The sequence below is a fragment of the Synchiropus splendidus genome, chromosome 2 (assembly GCF_027744825.2).
Source record: "Synchiropus splendidus isolate RoL2022-P1 chromosome 2, RoL_Sspl_1.0, whole genome shotgun sequence".
NCBI lineage: Eukaryota > Metazoa > Chordata > Actinopteri > Syngnathiformes > Callionymidae > Synchiropus > Synchiropus splendidus.
In genome coordinates, this window is record NC_071335.1 from 26,046,382 (window position 1) to 26,074,037 (window position 27,656).

Genomic DNA, 27,656 nt, shown 5'->3' on the forward strand with positions numbered 1-27,656 from the left:
CGGTCCTACCTATCAGTTTTTGTGTCACGTTTTCGACATCATTCCGAACACCTCTGCTCAGCAAGGCTGTCACTCACCAAGCTGTCAACAAACGAATGGATCAGGTGATCAGGGATGATGCCTTCAGATGCTTCTGGAATTATGGGGAAAAAATCCCATGCTGCATTTACTCTGCGAACCAGTCACAACGCTCCTTGAGTTCAGAGAGACATGAACCCTGCTTCATTAAAGCCTGCCACTTATTAAAATATGTTTTAAATCATGAATGCTAAGATAAAATAGCAGGTTATATACACTTTGATTTATTGATTTCAATCGAAGCGGTATCCAGCTGAGGGACAGGATCACATTAGCAAACAGCACGTGTCAGCATGTGGCTGACTGAAGCCTGCAAACATCCAAATTGATGGACGGCAGTGGGTTCATCTCTGTTCTTAACCCAGGCCCATCTCTCCCTCCAGCAGCTGTTGAACTCCACCCATGTGGCATCCACTTTCCGTGCTGTTTTAAAGAGATAGCCACCAGTATCTTCAAGTGCTGATCCAAAAGAGGGGTCAGCTCTGGCAAGAGAGGTTGAATCAATGAGTGCATGAATTGTACTCTCCTTCCGACCCTCCAGCTCAGAGTTAAATAAGTGCTTTTGTAGAGGGAAGGTTTTTAGGAGACGGCTAGTAAAGGCAGCGGCACGTATCATTCGGACTCGACCAAGAACTCGTGACTCGCCCTCCCACCAACGCAAAATATATCAAATTATGACCTGAAAAATGAATAGGAGAAGGAGACACATTTACTGTACAGAGCAGCAGCACTTTTTTCTGTGGAAAGTGCTCCTTCTGAAGTCATTTTTTTCTTCATTCATGAATTTTTAGGGGGAAAAAAAAAAAACTTTCATCAGTTCCACCCAAATATGTTTTGACACCTGATTTATTCAACTTCATGAGCGAGAGAACCACAGCACTCACTGGCCTGTGCCGTGGCCCCTTCGACTCCTCATGCTGCACAGAGTTTTTATACATTTTGTTTGGACATTCTTCAATATTTGAGTGGTTTATTATTCTTATTCCAAATGCGAACTCGCAACAAGTTTGGAGGGGATATGCTGTCACCACTCTCCCACTGTAGTGGAGCTCCATAGTTTTGGAGATAAGCACATAGTTCTGTCCCAGTACACTCATGAAAGTGGATTATTTCAGAGACCCAGCAACAACACCAATAACAGCATCCTTTTTTGTTTTCTTTCTCCCTTTTTTCTGGTTTGAGCACCAGTTCCACAAAACATCTGTTCATGTGGCCATTTACTGAAGTAAAACTTCAACAATCCATGGAAACTCCATGTGAAATTGCATAATAATAAAAAAAAGTAATTCAATGAAAATGATAATATTCCTGTTTTACCTCGACTCGATGAGAGCACTTTCACAACGCTCCTAGTTTCCACGGGATCTAGTTGAGAGCATGGCATTCTAATTCACAGCCTATTTTGGACATATACAACAAGTAATTCTTGACTGACAGTACAGTAAATCCCAGTATGATTAAGATGGGAAGCACCATGTCGCGAATATGTTCATTGAAAATACAATACTTATTCCTCATCTACTGACTCTCCCCTCTCCTCTTCCGTCCAACTGTGTCCACGTGGGAGCTCTTCTACATTCAAGCCACCGCCGGAACACTGGGAAGAATCTCATTACTGTGCAGTCCTTTTGCTAATCCATCTGCTAATCTAGCCGATAGCCTGCCGGTCACTGAGAGCAGCACCCAATTATCCCGCTCTGGTCAGCACTGCCATCATTTCTCTCATGTCACCAGCGTGGCAGTTGCCCAATGTTATTTGTCTCCGCTGCGCCGCCGAGTCGCCGGAGCAAAGCGCCGAGGAAAATTGAAAACACGCAGGTGTGCCATCATTTCGGCTCGACGCCGCTGACACCGGCACTCGATTCATCTTTGGAGTCCATTATGGGAATGTGTTTAAGGAGATATCAAGCAGGTGTTGGAGGCGTGTGTGTTGCGAATCACACCACTGTCATAGAACCTTTGGTCACATGATCACTCAACTAAAATGATTGGGTAGCACTGAGACGGTCGAGTCAACAAGCATCATAACGTGAAGAACAAAACCAGAAGGAAGAGTGTGCATCTAAATATTCACTGCAGAACCAGCCTCCACCATCTCCGCCTTCCTTCACACCTCTTTCTTCTCATCACTCTCTTCTTCATCCAGGACCGCAACGGTCCCTCCTCTCCTCATCTATTTCCTCTCATTTTCCTTCTTCTCACACTTTCTCCACTCTACTCCTTCACTCATCCCCTTTATTTACCTTCTCCCACAGCTTTTTTCCCATCCTTCTCTGCTCTGCTTTCACTTCCCTGTCAACTTCTTCACTCCTACGTTCCTTCTCCATGCTTTCTCTCCTCCCATCCGTGTCCTCTTTGTCTTCCTCTCAATCGTCCTCTTCACCTCCCACTCACACTCCCACCATCCTTTATCCTTTCACTCTCGGCTCCTTCACTCTCCCTGCCCTCATCATTTCCCCATCTCTTTTCCCTTGTCTTATCAATTCTCTGAGCTCCACTCATCCTTTCTCTTGCCCTCTTCTCATCCTTTGCCCCTGCACCTCTCAACTTTTCCTACCTCATTCTTTCTATCCATCCTTCCCATTCTTTCCCTTCTTCCTCATCTTATCATTTAATCTATTTTATTCTACCCCTTCGTATTTCCACGACCCTCCCATCCCCCTTCCTTGACTCCTCCCTTCATCCTGATTCAAATTCCTGTCCACCCACCCTCATATTTTCTCTGCCCCATCCTTCCGCTTCATCAAGTCGACGATGAGGCACCAGATCTCTGTTTTCACTCTTAATTCAATAAAGCTAAAGTGTTCGCTTTGATACATCTGCTGTTGCTTATAAACAGAGGGATGGATCCGGTAGATACGCAGGCGGTGAGGGGAAAACAGCCCTCCATGAACTATAAAAACAACACTGTCACATTCATCTTACCTACATCAATGACTGACATTATTCTGACCCCCTACTGTGAGATGACAATGAATGGAACAATCGGGATGACCTGATGGCTGCCAAAATACTGTGCTGCTGCTGCTTCACTCCAACTGGGATGATAAGTTAAATGTTTTAGTTAAGACAGAGCAGCACTTAACTAGTTATGTTTCTCTCAGGTCACCAAACCGGAGGACAGCTGAACTGCTTCCACCTCTTGGTGAAGCATCAAACTGCAGTAATGGCCGGCCACAGCAAATATTGGCAGTTGGACCTTGGACAGCACTTGGGACACGCACAAAGAATTTAAATCAAAATAAATGAAAAAAAAAAAACATTGCATCAATTTGTTGAGGCAAATTGAACATGTGATCTATTTCCACAAATTACAATATTCCATGTTGCAGTGATGAAGAAGCTACTGTTGATTTAGGATTAAAAAATAGATTCATCAATTCACAAAATTATGCCGCTGAATATGATTTACAAATTGACACTTTGAAATGTTAATAATTGACACTATGAAACGTTGATAATTGTCATATTCAAAAAATTCTTTTCACGTTGTTTTCCTTTTCTGCAATGAGTTAAATCAGTGTCAAACATGAAATAAATGAATGAATAAAGAATCAGAATGAAACAAGCAATAAATAGAGAAATATTTCACTACTGCAGATTTCATAGTAATGTCCCACTTTCTCTGGGTGAATTTGTTCCCAAATGACCGCTCAATGTATTTAAAAAGACTTTACGAGAGGCACATCTTAAAAATGTTGAAAGCACACATCAAATGTTGATGAGTCACAACGTGACTTATGTTGTGACAGTTTCACTAACCTCAGTCGCGTGACGTCAATTGCCTTTTCTTGCTCTTCAAATTCCCTCAAGTGGCTCTCACCGATCCTTCATGAAGTCAAGTCTCCTCCCGATTCTGAACGTGATTGAATGACACAGCAAAAATGCATTTAAGGCGACGCTTTGTGCCGGCTAAAAAGCTGTCCTTGCCCTTCACTCACACCTTCGAACTAACTGCCACTTACAGCGGGAGAATTGATAGGTCTTTAACATCGTTCAAACGTGTGGTCAGACATGTTTGAAGTGCTGCGGAGTTGACAGCTGTGCTTTTCGACCTTCCCTCACACGGACTGTGACTCAACTCGGCTCTGTCTTTTTGGGAAATAAATACCTGTCTACGATGCTTGCTGGGTATCAAGTGGTATTTTATATGTGCTGGATATGGATCGGACTAGGAAAAGCAAAGCCACTTTTTGGATGACCTTCTTGAACTTTAGTGCAGTACGAGAAGAGAAATGAAAGTCAGTGGAACCACAGAAATGGAGCTTGAACGGTGGTGGTCATGATGTACCATCGGGTTTTTTTTTCCTCCCTTTTTCATTGAATTTTTTCAACAAATATAATACTACAAGAGCAAATGTTACATTTTTCTTCCCTAAAATAAAACAAAACATAACAAAATGATCCCCACAAAAAAAAACACAAAAGGAGACATAACAAATTAAACCACTAACAAACAAAAATACACCAGTCCAGAGTAATAATAAATAAATAAATAAGCATTACTCAAGATATTAGCAAGTAGAATTTTAAACTAATCCGGTATAAAAGTAAAGGCGCGTCTTTCCAGTAGGTTGAAAAATGAGCCCCAAACCTTCTCGAATGTATTGATGGATTTCTGAGAGAAAGTCTAATCTTTTCCAATTTTAGGACAAACAAAACATCTCTCACCCAATGGCTAAAAGTAGGGGGGGTGGCACTATTCCATTTTACTAGGATTATTCTCCTGGCAAATCGGGTCACAAAGGCTATGGAGTCTTTTACAGACGAAGACAGGGACGGTGAATTTGTGATTCCAAACAGTGTGGTTAATGGTGTGGGTGGCACAGCTTCACCTGCAGTATGAGATACGGTGTTTAATATCTCCACCCAAAAGAGGCCAAGGCCTGGGCAAAGCCAGAACATGAGTATGAGATTGACTGGTGACTGGTGACATCTGTCGCAGTTCGAAGATATACCATCACACATTTTTGCAAGTCTTGCTTTCGTGTAGTGGACCCAATGTAATATTTTACATTGAATAAGACAGTGTCTGGCACATATAGGCGATTTATGTACACGTCTCAAAACATCTTGCCACATCTCCCCAGAGAATACTATGCCCAAATCCTTCTCCCATAGTGATTTAATAGAGTTCAGTGAGTCTTCTCGTAGTTCATTTCAGTATAATAATACGAAATGAGTCTTTTAGTGTGCGGAAGGGGAGTTAAAACGATATCCAGAGCTGATGTATCAGGAAGGCTTAGGAAAGAAGGCAGTGCCAATCACAGCAATGTTTGGCCAAGTTCAGGGACCAGAATGTTGGAGATGGAGACACTAAAATGACATGATGAGGATGAGTGTGTCTTGGGAATGATCAAGATGAGGTTAAGGTTGCGGAATGCATCGCAGCAAAAAAAAACAAAAACAAAAACCTTAAGATTTTGGTGAAATAAACAAGAGACGGGTAGGGAGATATTAAGCGCTGAAAAGGAAACCTGGAGGGATCTGTGTCTCCTCAGGCGAAAAAGTTAAACGGGAACCAAAACTCCAAAGAGATATATGAGGAGAGCGACCACAACAGTGAAAAACAAAAACAAAAAAAGTTCTCGCCTTCAAATTACCTTATTTTGCGTCTGAATAAAAACCAGCAAAAACCCTCCAGGCTCACAGCTGCAATCACATCTAACATGTACTCACCCACACAAACTCACAGAGAAACATGGCATTTAGAGGAGGGCCGAGCTGCAAATGCCCTGTAGTTTATTAAGTGGATCTCGGTATCGATGCAAATGTGCTGTAACTCAATCTGGGATTTGAAAAATGTGTTTTTGATTAAGAAGTTGTGACGTGATTTTGTGAACAGTGGAGTGGTTTATTGGAGTGATCTTTCGATTTCATTCACATAATTACGGTAAAAAAAAATCCCAAGGGGTAATACAGTATATTGACTTTGGGAAAGTGGACCTTTGCGCCCTATATTGACACCTCCCGGGTCTCTAGTCGCATAAAAAAAAAAAACACGATTTATCTGCGTGAGGATTGGACCAACAAAGCAGATCAGAGACGTGGAATTGTGGCCGTTCATCTCCTCTGGCAACAACAAGATTTGGACACCACTGTCTCTAGGTCCACCACATTCTTTGGAGGAGCTGTCACCTGGGTGATGCGGAAAGTCAGTGCAATACCATTCTTTGTTTCCTTGAGAAATTTCCGCTTTCGGCATATGCAAGGCTGCCAACTCCCACGCATCTGAATGAACACCGTCGCATTTCCAGCGGAGTTCATTTTTAAATTCACTCCACGTTGTGTTCCACAAACCAGCGTAGAGTGAAGTGACAGTGGCAGGTACAGTGAAATCTATCAGCTCCCCCATACGACACACAGCCAACCGCCTCGGAGTCTCACGCCAAAGATTTGTCAGAAGTTGGCAGCTCTGTCATACGTCACTGTAAAATCTCCAATTGGTTAACGCTCTATACCTAATTCTCTGAGTTCAGATTTTCCAATGTCTATGGTTAATGAAATATATATCATCAAACCTACATAACCTACGTTTTGTAATCTGACAGTTCACAATAGAGTAGTCTGTCAGAGCCTTAAACCACAGAAACCAAAATCCTTATTTGCAGTAGATTCAAACCTTTCCTCTGGTTCAATCTGATACCATCGGCAAACAGAACCCCCAGAACCCCCATGCTTCACTTCGCCTCTATTTGATCACCCACTGTGAGCAGTAACATGACATTTATGTCTGTCCGACACGGTCCCGACAATCCTGCACACTGACAGCATTGTGATGAATGTGACTGATTGGTCAATCCGGTCCGCCTCCACCATCACTTCTGCAAAGCCGAAAGAAATGTCACAGTGGGGGCAAAATAAGAATTAAATGGAATGTATTATGGAAATTAAAGAGAAGAAAATGGAAATTTGAGGGTCAGTGTGGTTGGAATATAAAATATAGGATGGATTAAGTTCATGGAAAAGAAGGGGCTTAAAGGGAGACCAGATGGGGATGGGATAGGTAGGTGTGTGGGGACTGACCGAAGGAAAAGGAAAAGAGGGGGGGGGGTCAGAAAAATCTCAAGCACTCTACTCCAGAGTTCAGCTAGTTGCCATGGTAACAGGAGGGAAGCAAGTAGCGTTGAGCCTCTGCTGCCCAGTCATTTGTGGACGAGTTGATCTCTGGATGTTTCTGCCTCCTAACTGATGGTAAACAGAATGACAGCTTGGAGACAAATAAATGCTGAAGTTCCATTTGTGTGTTTGGACTTGTTTGCCAGATTACGAAGCAGCGGGTGGGTCAACAATGCTAAGCGTTTCCATTTGAAGCTCTAGACGTTACACAGCAGCAGCACTTCAATTTAACAGAAACAGGGGGTTTTATATTTCTCAAAAAAGGGACTGAGAAAGCAGTTTCATGATATGCAACGTAAATCGGCATTTGCTAGTGCTTAATCCCTTATGGGGCGCTGGAACCCATTCCAGCTACTTTGAGCGAGAGGCACCAGCCAGCCAGCCAACCAAACACCCGTTCACACACTGCCACCTACGGACAATTTAGAGTAACCAATCAACCTCTATGCTCGTGGACTGGAGGAGGAAACCAGAGTGCACGCAGTTAACCCATGCAACTCTACACAAAAAAGACTGAAGTTACCCCAACCAGCAAACTCCTCCCAGTGAAACGGTAGCGCTAACCAGTTCCCAACCATGCACCCAGATGGAATCACTGATACACTCAATTTCAAGTTGCAGTTTGGGAGCAAATTGGTCCGGGGCAATTGTAGACACGCTTTTCAGCTCCTACTAGAAGGCAATTTCAGATGTATAATGTAATGTAATCACTCCAGCGTCTCAGCTGTCAAAATGAGCAGCCAATATCCGCACCAGTTTTTGAGGTGTTTTGTGAACTGTGTGGACTATTTTTGTTCCAACTGATTTTGCTGCTTGGGAAGTTACATGTAAATCTTTGCAGATGATGGTGGACTTTTGGCTGGTACTGGTGGGTTTCCTTTAACCGCAGACATGAATGGAAATTTCATCATTGTATTATCTATTCATTTATGGCTTTCTTGAAGGTTTTCCAGATGTTTCAATACATAATTGCATTGCAAAAACACAAAGGAAACACTTTTTCCGTGATGACAGGTTGGCATTGATTCCCTATGGCCGGCCTAGTATGATAGAGCTCAGGGGTTTTTTTTAACCACCTGCCAGAAAAAACCTTCAGTGGAAGGATATAATAGTACAATCTTGAGTAACATTGAATATGCATTGTGTGGAAAAAACGTAACAGAAAGAATGGAGTGCTCCCAAGGCGTAATGGGATGTTGGGGAAGCTGACTTTTGCATCCTATACTGATGACAAAGGCAGCCTTCAGCGTTGCATGTTGAAGCATTGGGTTTTCATTGGAGGCTCATGTTGGAGGTTGGAGTTAGTTAAGCCATGGGATGGCAGTACTCTCATTCTACATTTGACATTCATGATGGTGGGAAACAGTGGTGCTCCATGTATTATATGTGTAACAATGTGTCAATTACTATTTCTGTTTAAGTCCGTCAAATGGCCATACGTTTTAGTCACAGCCATTTGACTCGGTACCGTGACTAAGGAGGAGTGCCACATGACCTAAGCGACGCTCCCCACCCTCCCACAGAGCCCCCCCCCCATCCACACCCCTGCATGCGTCAGTATGCAGCGCTGTTGGCTGCCTGTGCTGTCAGTACAGGAGACAGAAGTCAACAAGTAAACCTTGTTGACTTTTCCCTCTGCAGGACTAATAAAATCCATGTATGAAGTCACTTGTTCAGCGTTCCTGTTTATAAATGGTCAACATGACGAATTGCGATCAGTGTAAAAGCTTCATGAAGCAGCGTTCTAGTCTTCGAAGAGCTCAGTAGGTGGCGCTCTTCTTTAAAAATGGTCTAAGGTTTCATTAAAAAGGTCCACTTCCACTTATGAAAATAGCTACAAACATCGGAAATCAAATGACAGCAACCATCAGCATCTGTAAGGCCTACATCTGAAACACATATAGAGTGGTATCAACTTTTAGAGCTACAATTAACCCTGATGGCAGAGAAACAGTCCACTTCGCAATGTTTAACGATCATGTCAGAGTAAAACAAAGCTCTTTAAAAATATATATATATATTTTCAGCACCGCGATAAGTGCTTCTGCAAATGATTCTCGTCCTGGAGCTGGTTGCTCCGTGGATGAATGTGAACATCATTTAAACGTCCGCACATTGCCATAAATTCCCGAAGTAGCTTTAAATGTGCTTCAGCTGCAGAGCTCCGAGGCAAAGTGGTCTGCAGCGTGATATGTGACTCGGGGCTGGCTGTTATAAACAGGCCAAGTTTGTAATCATTTATACATTTTCTTTTACTGCAAGCAAATTTACGGTATCGAGTGCAGAAGGAAACTCCAGTCCTACTTCATCCAAGTCGAGTGATTCAGATTCCTCGAGTCAGCAAAACAAATATATATTAAATTGTTGTCAAAACGGATAATGCTACTATTAGGATTTCTCTCTTGAGATACCTCACAGAGTACTACTGCACTGTGTACTTCCTGTTCCTTCAGTTTTGATCGAGTCAAAGTATTTCAGGAAATTCGGAAATTCAGTGACAATGAAGTTTCAATATCGAAGCCCAGTGGATGGCACTAATACTATTTGGCTGTTTACATCTATATTAAGGACACCTCACATATATACTGTTTAAAAAACATGAGCGCCACCTGCTGAGCTCTGGAAACCAATCTTCATGAAGCTCCATCTGTAAGCAGATGTGCACCCCATGGTGGATCCCAACATCATCCCAGGTACAACAAGCAACAATTGTTATGTTTCATGATACAAAAAAAGACATTTTGACATTCTGAATCATAGAGAGACGATTGTTGGTTTCCAATCGATCCTTGAAATAACTCCTCTCCTCTGGTTCATATTTTTAGATCTGTTGAATTTCATGAAGGGAAAACTGAATCCCTGGGAAGCCGACCTCTGATCCAGTTGGACCAGTGCTCAGCTTCAGATCGCAACCAGAAGAAAAGTCAATAAATACTGTTTGAGACAGACTGACAGCGCTTTGAAGAGACACTTCAAAGTGCTTTGGTTCAAATGAGCGTTTGGTTGAAAAACAGTTTGAATCTTTTTTAGAAAACCATGAATATGACTGCAAACTTCCTGATATCCTTGAGAGCGGGCGGGAGTTTCCTCCCTCGTGATTTGCGCCTTTGGGCCATCACTCGACTAAGAAGAACGTCAGACATCTTCAAGAGTTTCAGTCAGCAGCACAACTGACCACTACTTTTCCCCTTGCACTCCTTTGTCAGATCAAATGCAACAGTGAACCAGCAAATATGACGTGACTAAACTTCAGAACTTTGGCAACAGAAATCTGAGGGGACCTTGACTCTGCCGGTGGAAACAACAAAAATAGTCCAAATGATTGGTGTGTGTGTGCGGTCGACTGGCGATCAGGGGGGACAGAGTGCATGTCTGAGATGTTGCTGCTTGTGGCTTGGTGCTTCACTGGTTTGCGGCTCCCCCACCTGCCGGCTTGTTTGAAAGCATTTGTGAGTGTGTTCAAGCGTGTTTTTATCACAGCTGGTCATGAAACCCTGTCTTGGGGGGGAGGAAGCAACGCGTCTCAGGAAAGCAATTCCCTCGACACTTTTGAAGTTAAATTTAGATTCATCACAACAACTATTAATAACGGGAAATAGAGGCCCTTCCTGTCGTGCTAGGAGGTCAAATCATCTCACGCTCTCAGCTCTTGAAAAATGAGTAATTCACTTGTCATCAGAGCACAATGTAAACACGCAGTTGTAAGTAAGTGCCCCTTTACATGCTGCGCTTTATGTCCTTCTAGCCATTGCTTCATCATGAAATGGCTCTTGGAGAGTCTGAAGAGTCGTGCGGCTTCTCGCCTCTCATCTGGTGTCAGTTTCAGGGCATCATATTCAAGTATTTTGCCTCATCACCGCAGCCCTCTAGTGGACCCCGATGCTACTTCATACAGACACCTATTCAGCAAGTAAAGGCGTTACTAAAAAGTAAAAACATGCCACTCATGCTCAAGACTAAAGCCTTTGTCACACATCACAACAAATAAAAAAGGCAAGAATGCGATTTTCATCAACAAAAAATCTGCCCCCCTTGTCCCTTGGTCTCACCGAAGGTGTCTGTGTTGCCTTGGTGAGGCACTACACCGAGCTTCCACCTGGCGTCTAGTCACATCTTCAGCGTCTCAAAGCACAGCACCACTTCCATGGCCGTATGCTCCACTGCACTAGATTGGCATTTGTCCAGTCCTGTCTTGTCTTGTGCTTGCTCTTTATTTGATCACTAGGATTAGTTAACCCAGTGTTTGTGAACCTTTTTGACAACGAATGTATTATTTTTGTTCAATTTTTTCCATTATTGCACAATGCACCGAAGCACTGATGTAGTTAGTTGGTGGGATCCTCACTGACTTTGTCAACAAAGCTGATTCCGATTCTGATTCTGACGCCTCCATTGGAGCGTCAAAATTGAAGAAAATCCCTCGGATTTCGCTAAAAAAACTCCTGAGACTCGACTGAGATGGCAGGACATTTGCAGAAACAAAAATCAGACCAATTGGGGCACTAAAAATAAGGCTTGTGAGCCAGTGACTACTGGCATCTCAGTCTAATAAAATGGTGAGCAGAATATTCTGTGAATGATTTGTGGCGGGGTTTTCCAGTAATATATGAACATAATTAGATTATTGATACATTCTTTGGAAGCCAACAGTCCCTCAAATAGGGTGACACAGAAATGAAAAAGTCAAAGAGTAGAGGGTTGAAATACTTAGTGGTTTTGGAGGTGGCGGCGACACGTCTCAGACCTGGCGGTTGGCGAGATGCCATCAACATGTGGCGGGGTGTGTGAACACCTTGAAAGGCCTCCGAGTTGCTTTAAAGTTGGGTGACCCAGTGTCACTCAGACGGCTTCGAAAAGGAGGGAGTAAAACTTAATAGTCCGACATGTTTAAAACAGCATGTCCAGCAGCTTTAGCACAGAGCTGATATATTAATCACCTTAATATTTCGCCCTCAGCTTCAGCGTTATCGTTTCATCTTGATAACTTCGCCATCTCAATCCTTCTCATCGCCCATGTAACCCGAGATTCCTTTATCATCGTATTTCGATTGCATGTCACTCCTTCACCTTTCTGTTTGCCCTTGCCTTCGTCTCACCGGCACTCGCTCCTGGGAATCAGAAGGGAATTCCACTCCTTCAATTTCCCAGCCGTCACTGATGATCAGTGCAAGAATCCATCCCATCACAGAGATTGCGCAGGAATTTGCGGCAACCGAGCGGTGATTAACATGGTGCAGTTGTTGCTGGGAGAAGCCTCTGTGCCTGCAGCTGCTGGGGCTTCATCTATTCTCAGCTGGATGCTTGTGATTTGTTGTGTTCTGGTCATGGTGGGGGGAAGTTTTCCCCATGCACCGCACCATCTGCCTTTGGGCCTTCGCTTCACTTCCTTCTTTGCACCTTTCCTCCTGATCTTTTCTCCCAGCTCTCAGAGAGATTCTTAACACGCTCATCAATTATGGTTGTGTTCTGGAAGGCCTCGCCGCTCGCCGCGCCTCCATTACGAGCGGAGGTTAAACATTTACAGCCGACACCTTCTTCCCGGTGATCATACAAGCCGAACCTGGGAGATGTTTAAGAATGACTGATGAGTAGAGATTAGCAGCACCGACCTGGTTATCTGGGTTAACAAGTCCCAATGATGAAGAAAGAATCCAAATATACTATGTCACGAAGTTGTCTCCATCAATGCCGATTACGACCAAGAGTTTCCATGGCGAGAACGAAAAACCTAAAATGAGCCTCTTGCTTTTGAAACTGAATGACTCGATTAGCTTCATGCCGTGGTCGTTTGACACACAATGTGACACCACCACTTGCGCTGGTTGTAAAATGTGAGTACAACATCCATCATGGCGGGGGTCCACACATCCTTACTCCCATGGAATAATATGTTGATGTTGAGGAAGTGGCAGGTACATGTTCTGCCTTCCACAGTATATCCCGATGGTGTGGGGAGCAGAAGAACAGAGTTTAGGTTTGGGTTAGCCATGGGACAGCTCTCCTTTTGTTCTAACAAATTGAAAAACAATTGCTGTTTAGCTCCTCAAACAGCCGTGCGTTTCACGATTACTGCCTATACAAGTAACATCCGACTTACGAGCGAAATCGGTTCCGACCAACCGGCCGTAAGTCAGATTACACGTAAGTCGAATGCCATTCAAAATAGCCGATGCGAGGGTTATAGGTACCACTGTAGTGGTAGATCTCTGTGTGAGAGTGAGATGCTGTGCTGCCGTAACTGTCGTACACGATGCCGGCTGGCTGCCATAATTGTCGTATGCGATGCCAGGCTGAAATTGACCCCCCAAAAAAAAAAAAAAGGAATCTGCTGACCGTGATCGTAAGTACCGGTGGACGTAAGTCGAGTAGGTCGTAAGTCATCTTACTTCGCGCATAGCGCGTCGCACTTTACCCCCACCTCAAACACTAGCCGGGAAGGAAGGCAATTCGGAAGGCTGCCTTTTACGTCAGTATATGACGTATAGTACAGTCTACTTCCCAAGGGATGGGTTGTGGAGGTGGCGACCACCTCATGCCACAAGTTGGGCCATCACATGCCGCTTTAATGGTCGACCTGCTGCCACTACAGAATCTACCAAATGAATAAATCTCACTGGGTCTGTGGAGCAGACACAGACTAAAGCTGAACGTATTTTCAGATGGTAAATGAATCGTAGAGATGTGCCGCTCATTTCTACTGAATTGAGTGATGTGACATACTTGATTTTTACATACCTACAACTCATCCAATACACTTTTTGGAGGCAAAAAAAAGTCGCCCACTGAGGCACATTCTGCGCACGAGAGACTCGCACTTCTGTTTTCACCAAAGCACAGCATCCATAAATAAAGGATTTTCATTGTGTTTTCTATGATCCACCAGCCTCAGCATCATGTTGGAGTAACCAGTCATTCCCTTTGTGAATTGCAAATGCTGTGACCGGCACATGCTGCAATGAGACCGGCATATTAAACATTTTCTCCACTCAAGGCTCGCGAGCAACCATTATAGTTCAGTACGTATATTCACTGTGTCTGCAGCACATTACGATTAATGCGAGGACCACATGATGAAAGCTGACTGGCTGAGGTCTGTTGATGCCAGGGGCCAAATCCTTGAATATACATACCTCTGATGGCACTATTTTCTCTGGACGGAAAGGGTACACCATGGTATAAGAACAACAATCCTTCTGACACGTAGATGAGGGATCCACTAAAGTTGAGGCATAAAATTCAGAATCGCTGTCTGATGGGATGCCCCCCATTTTGGATGCCTCAAGCCCCTTTACATGCCTTTTCCCTCCCATAAAGGCCCGACATATCAAACAATTCAGTCTGTAAGCGCATGTTTTCAGCGGAGTAATGTCGACATGGAGAGCATTATAGTTTAGCAAACACATAAGCAAGCAATGCATTTTCTGATATTATCTGACGTGGAACAAGCAGCGCTTTCACTTGACTGCACAGGCCTGACTTGCAATTATTATCCGCCGCTGGTAAACATGTAAGCACTAGTTTGTCCTGTCTGCCCTCCATCACAGCAACAGAGACGCACAGCAACAAAACAACGATACAAAACTCAGCTGACAGCACAGTTACATCTGCCACCGCTCACATAGGTTCAGACAACACCGATGGTCCTCTGCAGACTGACAAAAACAAAGGATTTGTGAGACGGAACAGATCGCCAGGGAATGACAGAGGAGAAGGAAGAGGAAGTGAAAAACAAAGGAAGGAACCAAGTCTGAAGATGTTCTGCTGTTTTCATCTGTCCAGTTCAAAACTAGCATGGCATGTAATTCACAGAGTTCAGAGTTGACTCAGTCATTGCCTTAGTTTGATGGATTAAGATCGGACTCTGTGGATATATATATATATATATATATATATATATATATATCCAGTCCAGAATTGCAGAGGTTTAGTGTAATCCAGAAAACAGTGGCGCCACCTATCGTAATGGAGGAGACAATAATCAATAACGATACAACACTCTGTTTGCGTAAATGTGGTCACAGGATCAGGAGTGTAAGCGTTTTCAGTTGACCATCGGTGAATCACGCATGTAGTAGTAGCACAAAGTGACTCATTCTTCTGACTGTGGAATAATAATAAAATAAATAAAATATATTACAGGAGAGGGACTGCACAGTGGAGCAATGGCTCTCTCTTCGTTCTCCCTGTACCTGCGGGGGTTTTCTCCAGGTACTCCGGTTTCCTCCCACAGCCCAAAGACAAGAGCCGATAAAACACGCATGCTTTAATTCATTCAAATTTGTCACAATTAACTATGATGTTTTAGTACACATAAACTATTTACAAAAGTGCCCTGGCAGCTTACAAATTTGCTGTTAAACGTCACAATAGTGGCTTCATTTTCGAATCCAATTACACACTTTATGCGCACTAATATACTTCCAATATGGCGGCTATTCATGAAGTCCAGTTGCATGTCACACGCCGGCAGTTTAATGGTCGTAAAATTGAGCTTCTGCCGAACCTCATGCAGCGTTAGGCGCAGCAGGAAAGTGACGGCCTGAATGCTGTTATTATTACCTCACCACACTCGCATCAGCAGGTGCTTCTGCAGAGTCAAAGAACCTCTTAAAGCGTCCACGTGAAGCTTGTTTTGTTTTTTTCAAAATGAACGAATGAAGTCAGAGAATTATTACTTCTTTTTTTTCCAAGATGGCGGCTGTAATGGGCATATCACCACTAAATAGAATGAATCTAATCGCACTCTTAATTAGAAAAACTGCTGGAGGCGCCTGTTATTGCTCATTAAATCTTCCTCAAAGTGATGGTGATCGCTCTTATTGCTCCCAATATGATTTCATACAGAATGCCGTACTGTTTGTTCATAATCCTTCCATGAGGAGCAGAGCTCTTTCAAATAACCGCGAGGGCGCCTCCATCCACGGCCTCTCCCTTTAAAAGAAGGCAGCGCTTGCTGGCTCCTTCGTTGTGCCAAGTCAGCAGCCATAAAATCACCCAGTCCTTAAAGATGGCCGTGCCGCCGCCCCGACCACACACACTTGCACTGTAAAAGAGTGGGATTTTCGGAGGTTTATTGGCACAGAATGAAGACATTTCAGCACATCATACTGCCGTTAAACGGCCTCGCAAGAGTTATCGGCGTGTGAAGTGCTCAACTTTTCAGGGGTGAAATGCACTGTCAGCTAGATTTGATTTTAAAAAGTAATGTGGCCAGAGAAAAGCTGGGCATAGAGGATCTTGAAATGTATTTCCTGACCAGCCTGAAGTCATGTTTCATCCGATCAGCAGTTATGAGACGCTGGTGGACGATGCGGAACCAAAATATTTTATGATCTCAGTTAGCAAAAATGAATATATATAATAGGAAAGCAGCATATGGAATCAACTCGTTCTCTGTTTGGTTGGTTGTGCAGAGTAAATATTGTCTTGTTCGTGCTTAGGTTGCATTTAAGTCATCCTCATTTGCATGTTTCCCGGAGCTGACCACGCCGCGGTCCATGAAGCGCTCAACACCTTCTGTTGTTATGGTCATTAAAATGATGAGTCACTGATAATGCAGATTTGAATGGGTGGTTTTCTGGCCCTCGCTGAAGCATCTTTTGAATCAAATTAAGAAGAGAATGAATGGATAAATTAGGGAAACAAAAAGAATCGCAGTCGTAGTCAAACGTCTTCCTCGCTATAAAGAAGAAGAGGAAGTTCTGTCTTTACACAGACAGATTTGGCTTCTCTCATAGAGGTTTCAAAGAAGGCTGTTACACACAGTGATAACACGATTACTACTCCTAATTCTCATCATATTCCGCTGGTGATGCACCTGTGTCCACCTCTGGGCTTTGGCACAGTTCCACTTCACCATCTTGGAACTGAATTCTCAGCTCTGCTGCCTTTATTTCCAGGACCATTTTCCTCATCACCGCTTGCTTCAGGCCCTCTTTTTTCACGATGATGTTTCTAGCTGCCCTGCGAACCCGTCATTTTGCTAGCTCCTCCCAAAATGGGCCAAGGCCTCCATGCAGCGATGCTGAGTCAGCAATACATTATTTGTGTCCTCGCCCTCGCTGAGGTTCTGGATAAGGAACCAGTCCTGACCAACTCCCATGTCGTACGCCACTGAATATATCATCCTGCGTTTCGCTCTTTCCTTGGCTTATACGCGTGTGTGAATCTTTCCTCAGTCTCTGCCGAGGATTTCTTCATGTTGTCGATTGCTTCCACTGTGTTTGTGGTTTTCTAGGTGATTGTCATTTTTCACTTAGTTGATCTCCTGTTCCTGTACTTTATCATTCAGAGGCAAGATGTCTTGAATATTGTCAAATTCCTAATGGTGACTCTGCACTTCCTTCCATTATTCCTTTCCCACCCTTCCTTGCTTGCTTCATCTCCTTCACATCCTCTGTTTTGCCATTTCTTTCTTAACATCCTTTGTTTCTGATTCTGAATTTTTCTCATCTTTTGACTCAGAAAAATCCTTTTCGCTGACTCACCCACACCCTTGATGGCGTCTTATGGCGTTCTTATTGAACCGACCAGAATCAGACAGGAAAACCGATACTCTTGGGGCAAAATTTAAATGTCTTGTGATCAGCCTCCTTCTGTCACGATCTGCTTTTACTTTGTTGGTACATTGGCTGTTTTAGCTTGATCTACTAATGGCACACACCTAGGACTGATCTGTCTCTGCTCTTCCAGTGCTGTGTACCAGATCGTCTTTGCTCACATGCGGGTAACTTGCTTCTCTTGGTTATTCCCGGCCTGTTTTCCTTCGTGTTTGCTTCTTCTTCTTCTTGAGCTTTAATAACCAAACTTATACATGACTCAGTTCTGTTCTGGAACGCACTGTATTTCCCCCCGTGTTTTCTGCCGTGTGTGCGTGTTTCCACCACAAGCATACAGCATTTTGTTCCTTATTCCTCCCTCTTCCCTATGAGTGCGTTTTTGACCTCCACTTAACTTTGTGTTTTTTTACCTACTTTATGACTATATATATTGTCGCAATCGCGTGTCTGACTGTCGTGCACATTTTGTGTTGGCTGCTAAGCACCGTGTGATTGTGTTCTGATTCTTGTCTGTTCTGATTTGTCCTTCTGTTTGTGTTTTACTCCCGGTTTGGTGACGCCTTCAGTTCTTCCTTCTGTCCTGTGCTATTTCGTGAATGAATGAATTGTTAACTTGTATCGTCGTTGTCGAGTCTCTTTGTTGCTGGTTACCACTTGCGCTTGGGTTCCGTGCACACGCAGCTCCTGACACCTTTGATGTTATTGAAAATGGTTGATTCTGATCTTTGTTTTATATCAATTTAGCAGGTCTGATTCAGGAGGTCTGGCTAGTCTTGAGCTTTTCTTGAAATAAACACTTGCAAAACAGTTCATTAACTCAAGTTTGTTGTTTTTGTTTTTTTAATAAGCAATTTGTGGTACTGAGAAAGTGAATCATTCAACATGAAAAACGAAAAATGCAGTGAGCAACTGTTTAACAAGTCTCAAGTGTAATTGCAGAGTCATGGTCGACATGAGTGTGGTGAGTAAGAGAAACAAATAGATAATAATGGCAACAGAAAGTAGAAACGGGAGGAAACGTAAGTCGAGCATTTCAAACAGGCCCCGCAAAATAAATAAATGATTGAATTAATAGAAAGTCGCATCATGTATATGTAGAGGGCAAATGTTTCTGTCTGTCCATGGGTGAAGCTGCAGACTGAGCGACGACAGTCAATCCTCACACAGGAAAAAGGGACACCAGTCATGGGCTAAACTGCAACGTCAAGTTTGTGCTGGCCCTTTCTCTCACAAGCCATTGGATTCATTACAACCCGGCGAAGCTATTGACCAGCCGGTGCAATCAATTCAGTGCACACATGCGTCACACGCAACCATTCGCACAGCGACTCAGTCACAGAAGACGCATCAGGTCGCTGACCAAAACACTAATTGCTGCCCCAGCAGTATTTCCAGCTGATTTGTTATCACTTTATATCGCCAAGTCGGTTCTTTTCTCAGAAACTCTGTGGGGAAACAGCGAGCAGGCGATACACACTAATACCAATCAGGGGCCAATCGTTAGAGCACAGAGCGCCATCATTCATGGCCCGCTCCTTTAAGCGACTGCTCTTATCTCTTGTTTTATTATCCTCAGCCCACTCTCACCTACCATTCCTCACTCTGGCTCCACCTCAGCGAGTCAGTTTTGGGGCATATTTAGCTCCCGTTACTTCTGAATGGACTTTGAATGATAATAATTAGGGCTGAACGATTAATTGCATTTGCGATTATACCGCAATATGATAAAACGTGACGTTGACTGGTCATGTGACTTTCACGTTGGTGGCGCAACGCAACGGTGAGCTTTAGCCATTGAGCTGTAAATGACGGCTTTAGCCTATGAAGGTAAAATGGGTGCAAAAGTGGCACATACCCGTAACACAAGACTTGTATCCATGCGTCAGAGGCACATACGCGTAACTGTACATTCGCATCCGTAAACCCTGTGGCACGTGCGTGTAAAAAGAAGATTTACATTCACACAAACACGAAAAGTAATTTCGCCTTCATTTTCTAAGTGCACAGATACAAGTGGCTGAACACGAGCTCTTGAAACTGCAATTGTGACACATTGCTAAGTTTTCCACCTAAACCACCGCCAAAACGGGTGCATAATTTCCACATACTCGTAGAACACGATCCGTATGCGCGTGCACCCTTTTGCACCTCTACTCTCTAAAACTGATGCGCACTCGTTGAAGTGGCGGCAATACGTGCCTGTTACTCCATGCGCGTTCCTGGTAGTCACATGACGTCTATTGTCCAATCAGCTTTTTTTTATTACCAATTATGGGCTGTTTATGTTCAGACAGTGCTTAAAAAGTGCAATCTACGTTTACATGAAGAGTTGGACGTGTTAGAGTGGTAAAGCCACATATTGGTTTGCATTATTGTTGTAATATGCACTTTAGTTTGTGTGATTTATCAGTTTAGTAAGTCTACAGTTGAAACTAAAGTAGACAAATAAACCATCTTTCATTTTAATTCATGCTTCATTTGCCTTTATCTTAACATAAGAATAGCCTAAAAGAAAGAACAATTATATATACTGAATCACATATGGTTTGATTTATTAGTTGTGTTGCTGTAAAATACATGAGAAGAGGACCTTGAAAAATAATCGCACATTTAATCGCAATCGCAATATTGAGAGAAAAAAATCGCAATTAGATTATTTTCCAAAATCGTTCAGCCCTAATAATAATCCACTTTTATTTCTTGTTAGATGCTAATGATGCTAACCTCTATGAAACATCACATGGAATCTCAGGAACAAAACATTAGTATCTCAAGACAACCGTGTTTCTCCGCCATGGCAAAACAAATAAGGTTTACGTACGAAAATTTACCCGTCCATTTCAAACAATATTAGGAGGGGGAGCAGCACAGCGTCAAAAGTTTATCACAACAACAAACTCCAAAAGTGGCAACTGTGGAAGGCAACATGGATGGAGGCAACGTAGTGGTCAGTGAGGCCTTTAAATGCATGGAGGACGAAGAATTTCCACCATTGTTATGTCTTCTTCGTGTCTCGTTAGAGCTACATATCGGGTAGGAACAGCAACACTGCCCCCCCAAGGTTTCTGGTGGCACTGCTTTGGTCCTCATCTGTAAGCTTTGTGGAAACGTGCAGAAATACAGAGGAAATGAGCGCAGAGCACGGACAGAAGGCTGCATCCGTTTCCGGATCCGTACACAACCTTTAAATGTCTCTCAGCGTGAAATGCGACTCAAGCCAATTCATAGTTTACTATAATATTTCCTGAGTCCATGCTACTTTTCAGAGTGATTTGATTTCCTGTCTGAATGATTCTCACTTGTAGCAGTAACGCCACAGATCACGTGACCAAACAGCCGCCTAGTTGAAGTGGAGCAGAGCCATAGTGTCATACAAAATCCACTACGCGCTAACAATGCTATAAAGAACTGAGTTTTAAAGTTACATACTACAGTGTTTATTGATTATTAATCACGTCAATTCAATTTATTGTTTGAATACAGTAAAAGAAATGACTCAGCTTCTGAATAAACTACAAAAGAATGATACAGGCACCTGACAATAGTTAATGCAACGTTAAGATGCGCGTCTTGTGTGACCTGGCGGCTTACCAACTCAATTGTGAGCATAAAAACTGTCTGAATAACAGTAATCCATTCCATTGAAGAAGAATAGCGTTTTCCAAACCTCATTGTCTCTTTACCATGCTGCAACAATGTCACCGGACTGAATGTAAAATTTCATTACTGGCTAAATCAAACGGAATGCCAAAAATGCTGAGTAATGAAAGCACCGTCTGGCGGAACTGGATCGCCCGCTGTTGGCACATCAGATTTACACAGCACAATTTTCAGGTTTGGAAATGAGATTTGCAAATACTTCCACCCTGTAATCACTTTAGTTGGCTGGTGCCAGGGTGAGGAAATGAAATGATTTCATTTGCATCAATAAAAACAGAAGGGAGAGTCATTTCTTCTTCGACAGTGCAGCCTCCGTTTTCCTCCTGCGTTGCTGTGTTCAACTGTCTGCTTTTCATGGCATGGCTCGTATGCGCTATCAAACACATGCAAGGACACTCTTTAATGTAATTCCAAGCACAACTTTTGAAAATGGGGCCCAGACAGCTAGAGTCTGTCAAATCACACTAGTGAAATTCTAGTTACATGAATGTAATTTTAGTTCTATGAATACATGCAAAACCCTCTGTTTCAGGAAGCAAGAGGTTCAGTTCCACTTTTTAATGCCATCTATTCCACATTTATTCATGGGAATTTGGACATTTATGAATGGATTCAGAATCATTCACATTCAAATCTTGACCCATAGCAGCAATATTTGTGGGCAAATGTGAGTGTTTGGTCTTGCACATGACTTAATCTCAACAAGGAGGGAGGGAATATGATGACACCCATGCCACGTAGAGGGGGGAGCAAAAGGAGACTGAAGAGATTGGTGGAAAAGGTTGGTGAAGTAAAAAAAAACAAAAAATATATGATTTTACTGAACACCTATTGAGTTGATGCTTTCTTTAGAATCTAAAAAAAGAGATTCAATGGCAATGATAGCGCCGTCTAGTGGGCAACAAGGCCAGGGCACTGCTTTGTGAAGCTTCGTCAGCCCATCACTATAAAGAACCCAGTGAGAATCAAGGAAACTTTCACATAAAGACACGTCACAATTGTAAGACTGCAGTAGCATTTGAAAACACTGCATCTTCATCTGGACATAATCCCTGAGACGGTGTCAATGAAACAGTAAACCAGGAGTGGCCAACCAGTCAGAGGCTGAGAGCCACATGGTTTCACTGTGTCGCTGAACAGAGCCACATGCTACAAACATGTCAGACTGTGAGGCTTCACCGAAACAGCTGGCCACATGACTTAGCGGCAGCACAGCGGTTAAAGCTCATCCCTGTGTGTCACAAGGTTGCTGGTTCACGTCCGACGTACGTCTCCTGCGCATGTATTTTTAAAATTCATACACTTTACCGTGATCCTCCTGGAAATTACGAACAGCGTAGATAGAAATGTGTGCGTCGTTTATTTGACTTCTATATATATTATATATTGGTTGACTTCTATATTGGTTCCAATAACGTGGCCCCGGTCTGCGTGTGTGTGAGCGACTCTGCAGACTGGAGCGTCTCATCTTCACTCCACTGAATTCAACAGACTTCACCACCATCAACAATGAATCAAGGGTGAAACACATGCCAGACCTTTAGTTTAGGACAAACTCAAACGTGGAACTAAGTAATTTCAATCGTGTTGATCATGGATCTGATGATGCTCCAAGTCTTAGGGTCACGACTCACATCAGCATTGAATGTGCTCCATTTGGTGAAGAGCCGCATGAATCTGGGGAAGGAGCCACATGTGGCTCGGGAGCCGCGGGTTGGCCACGCCTGCCCTAAACGGTTGGCAGATGAATGCGATAACCGTATATATATCAACCGCTCGCGAGTATGTTCATAATAACAGCGGAGGGAATAGATGCATGCAGGCTTTTATAGAGTCCGGCATTTAGCGCCAGGGCACTGATCCAAGTGATGGTTAAGCACACAAATTGCCCTGGAAAAACCTTCATTTCACACTCTGCTGCGGTGTGTTTAACTGTTTAATGACAAGTGCTGATGCTAGTCAGACAGCAGTCAATGTGTCTTCAGCGTGGAGTCATTACCGCAGTCTGGTAAATATTGCAACCCTTCATTTTAGCAGCTGATCCAGAACATCGATTTGACTCCGTCTTTACATTGTGTTTATTCATTTCCACTTCTCTTCCTAATTGTTTATCAGATGTAAATGCTCATCGTTAAATGCTGCTGTTCCTGCAGGACTTATGATTCCAGCGACTGCTAAAAATCAGCCGAGTGTAGTGACGCAAATGGATTTTCCATCCCCCTCCCTCAAACCCTCCCACGATGGATACTTAAGCTAAATGTGGTTTAAATTTAAAAAAGGATGATGTTAGCATTGGTCATCTGGTGGCACTTAGCCGATTCCTGTCAGAGCCAGACGGAGAAGCCAGAGAATAAACAGCTCCTCTCCGTGAACAAACCTCTTTGGCATCAACGTTTGGTCAGCTCAACGAAGTGGGCCGGCTGCCAGCTAGTGGCAATTTCATCAGCTTGAAATTTGAATAGTGTCGTCTACATGGCGTAATGTTATGTGCATAAATATGAGATGGATGCTGACCTCAGTCCAGTCTCAACCTTATACATCCATTTGGATAGTGACAGTGATGGCTGCCACTCTCCCTGTTGTCCCCCACATGTGGTTGATTTCAGTTCCGTGTTTAGTCGTGTGGCCAAAAGTCACAATTTAACAGAAAAAAGGACCTTCCTTTTCCTTTTTTCTACCGCTTATCCGGGGTCGGGTCGCGGAGGCAGCATTCAGAGCAGGGAAGCCCAAACTTCCTGGTCCGCACAAACCTCCTCCAGCTCCTCCCGGGGATCCCGAGGCGTTCCCAGGCCAGACCGGAGACATCATCTCTCCAGCGAGTCCTGGGTCTTCCCCGGGGTCTCCTCCCGGTAGGACATGCCCGGAACACCTCCCCAGGGAGGCGTCCAGGGGGCATCCGGATCAGATGCCCGAGCCACCTCAGCTGGTTCCTCTGGATGTGGAGGAGCAGCGGCTCCACCCCAAGCTCCTCCCGGCTGACCCAACTCCTCACCCTATCTCTAAGGGTGCGCCCAGCCACCCTGCGGAGGAAACTCATCTCAGCCGCTTGTATCCGCGATCTCATCCTTTCGGTCATGACCCAAAGCTCGTGACCATAGGTGAGAGTGGGAACGTAGATTGATCGGTAAATCGAGACAAAAGGATGTAAAAAAAAAAAGTTGTTTAAAAAATGTAAGTAGACTTCCTCCGAATTTCCAGTAATACAGATTACTCCTATTAATGGTAGTTGCGGACAATGTTGTTCTGCTGGCCTCATCGGACTGGGACCTTCAGCATGCACTGGGGCGGTTTGGAGCCCAGTGTAAAGCGGCCGGGATAAGGATCAGCACCTCCAAGTCTGAGGCCATGGTTCTGATGCCATGATGCAGTCGCTGTATCGGACCGTCATGGTGAAGAGGGAGCTGAGTCACAAGATGAAGCTCTCGATTTACAGATCGATCTATGGTCTATGGTCTATGGTCGAACTATGGTCACGAGCTTTGGGTCATGACCGAAAGGATGAGATCACGGATACAAGTGGCTGAGATGAGTTTCCTCCGCAGGGTGGCTATGCGCACCCTGAGAGATAGGGTGAGGAGTTCGGTCATCTGGAAGGAGCTCGGGGTGGAGCCACTGCTTTGGGCTTCCTTGCTCCGAATGCTGCCTCCGTGACATGACTCCGGATAAGCAGCAGAAGAAGGTGACTTCAGATGAATGAACAAAATACTTATTGTTAATACTTAGTAATAGGGCTAGTCAATTGATCAAATTTTTATCAGGATTATGATTATATCTTCTCTGATAATTACACCTGTCTTCACTGCTTCTCTCATACAGTCCCAAGGGAACCAAACGCTGCGGCACACCTCGTCCCCGTGAAAAGTGACCCATGGGCACAGTGAGCCCACTTCACAGAGTAGTTCCTCAGCACGAAGCTCTGCCTGTCGGTGAGAGAGCGCCAGCCTCTGTATACATGGCGTGGTGACGCTAATATTAGCCAGTGTTAGCTACCAACTCTGTCATCTGTACAAAGGCAGCATGGTTTTCAGCGTCAGAACCTCAGAGGAGCCACAATAGCAGTGATTGCAGCTTATTGGAGATGTTTTGAAAACCAAAGATTATTTGGAAGTGGATAAATGCATAAGAACAATTGCTCGTGCTCAACCTGAGACAGGGTTGATACTTGTCATTCATTCATCATGCTGCAGAAACGCAGGAAGAGCGCTCGAATATGAAAGTTTTATTATCAGAAGGAAAGACTTCTCTCATGATCTTATGAAAAATGAAATGAAATCACAACATGAGAACCACAGAAGAATCTTTGCGACCCAGCCAAGTGCCTGCACCCCGCGAAATATTGTCTCTCTGCACTGTTCTCTCAGACCATACAAATGTTTCTAGATAGAAAACTTTAACCCACATGATGAAGGTTAAATTATTATTTATGTTTTAGGCATTGTTTTCCTAAAATTCATTAAAGTTTGAAAGTTCAATGTCTTAAAATCTTAAATCGTGTAATAATCATTTGAATAATCGTGATTATGATATGAATCTACTACTAACCTACTTGGTTATTGTGGTGCATAATGATGGTATTGGACTAAGTTGTTTTTTTTTATGGTAATAACGTTACGTTCCCTAATCTAAAGTGTCACCAAATGTTCTATAGAAAGGTAAAACATACTGGTTTAAAACTGTGTGACACCTGGGGTTGAGCATCATTTGAATTTGAATTTAAACTCCTTGTTTGTGGTTCTGGTTTTAAATGAGTGGATTAAATTACATAAACCTTTGATTGAAAACCTGCTGACCATTTCATAAAAAGATTAACAGGTTAAACTTCCATTTGATTGAAATTATATTTTATAATCGGATTAAATTGATCGATAAGATAGATTTTACTTTTTTACCCTAAAATAGGGGCTGTAGAAAAAAATAAATAACTGCGAGATAAACTCATGATGCGGGGAGGAAAAACAAGGTATGCGCCTCGGCAATTCATGTTACACAGAAGGAGACAGACGCTACACAGCTACGTCAGCAGGTGGCGATATAACTTTCAAATCAAGTCAACCTTTTTATTTGATTTCTGCTTTGGTTCCTTCAGTAATGCAGCCAAAAAAGTGGGAATGGCTCGATGAGTCGCACAGTACTGATGACTCTGATGTCAAATGAATAAAAAGATAAGCTCACATCTATTATTTAAAACTTGCTATCAATCAGCACAGAGTTTGTGAACTCTGTGTTTGCGTGAATGAAGGGGAGCTGAGGGAATGATTGTCTCATGAATAATGAACCTTCATCTCCAACTGGGAAATCAGCACCTTTTCAACTGAAGGAGTCAGAGAGTATCTCAGGCTGATAATGAGATCCATAAAGTATCAGAGATTAGACCCTTCTGAATTAGCCTTGGCGTCACTGCGCGACATCAGTCTCCAGCGCTGCATTATTCAGATAGCAAGTTGGCCAGTTGGATTGTTACGATCAGAGAGGGGCGCTTTCGCTACAGTAATTCTGAAACTCACTGAGTTCAGTTTACTTCCTGACCTGTTGTTGTGGACTGGAAGGGTTCGCTTTCCCACCCAAGAGGAAGTCATTTTACCGAGGGATGCTCCGACCAGGATTTTTGCCGCCGATCACATGTATTGACAATGAAGTGTAAACAAAATGATGAGACCTTCTGTGTCCATGATGTGAAAAAAATGAACTTAAAATCATTTTAATTCAGACACGTTTTTATAAACCTCTTCAGGGTGGCAAAAAAATAGAAAAACCTTGCTGAATGCAGCAATTATTTTGTCAAAAGGACGACTGAAAAACATTTAATTCGATGTGAGACGTCGCAGGTGAGTCTCTAGAGACTGTGCGAGACAGAGAGCCCTGCTTTTATGAAAGTTTCCGCTGGATGTTTTCAGAAGTTTCAGATTCAACTGACTCTAAAAACGACAATGGATCCGGTCGTTTCCGTTTCCACGTAAACTACAACTGAGAAAGGCTGCTCTCCTAGCTCTGTGAAATGAATTATTTCTTATCATTCCGAATGTCCGAATGAACCAGTGGTCTCACTTTCACAAGCCCGGAAAACTCTCCCTGCTCCGTCAAGTGGTGGCACATTAAATGGTGTGTTCATTTTGAAGGCGCTTCCCTGCGCAGCATTGTCCCGTGCATGAGCTGCAGGAAGCAAACTTGACAGATGGAAAGAAGCTCCAGAGCTGATATGCCGCTGCTTAGTGAGCAGCGGGTTGGGAGGAGCGGACGCAT

The 27,656-nt window shown here is 43.5% G+C and overlaps 1 protein-coding gene across 1 annotated transcript in view; it reads right to left on the reverse strand.

The window, feature by feature from the left end:
* LOC128755048 (protein phosphatase 1 regulatory subunit 29-like) overlaps positions 1 to 27,656 on the reverse strand; it is a 221,333-nt gene that overhangs the window by 179,929 nt on the left and 13,748 nt on the right. Inside the window, exon 3 of the mRNA XM_053858246.1 lies at positions 3,841 to 3,934. The gene's annotated coding sequence lies outside the window, so the exon portion shown is untranslated. The remainder of the gene's footprint in view (positions 1 to 3,840; positions 3,935 to 27,656) is intronic.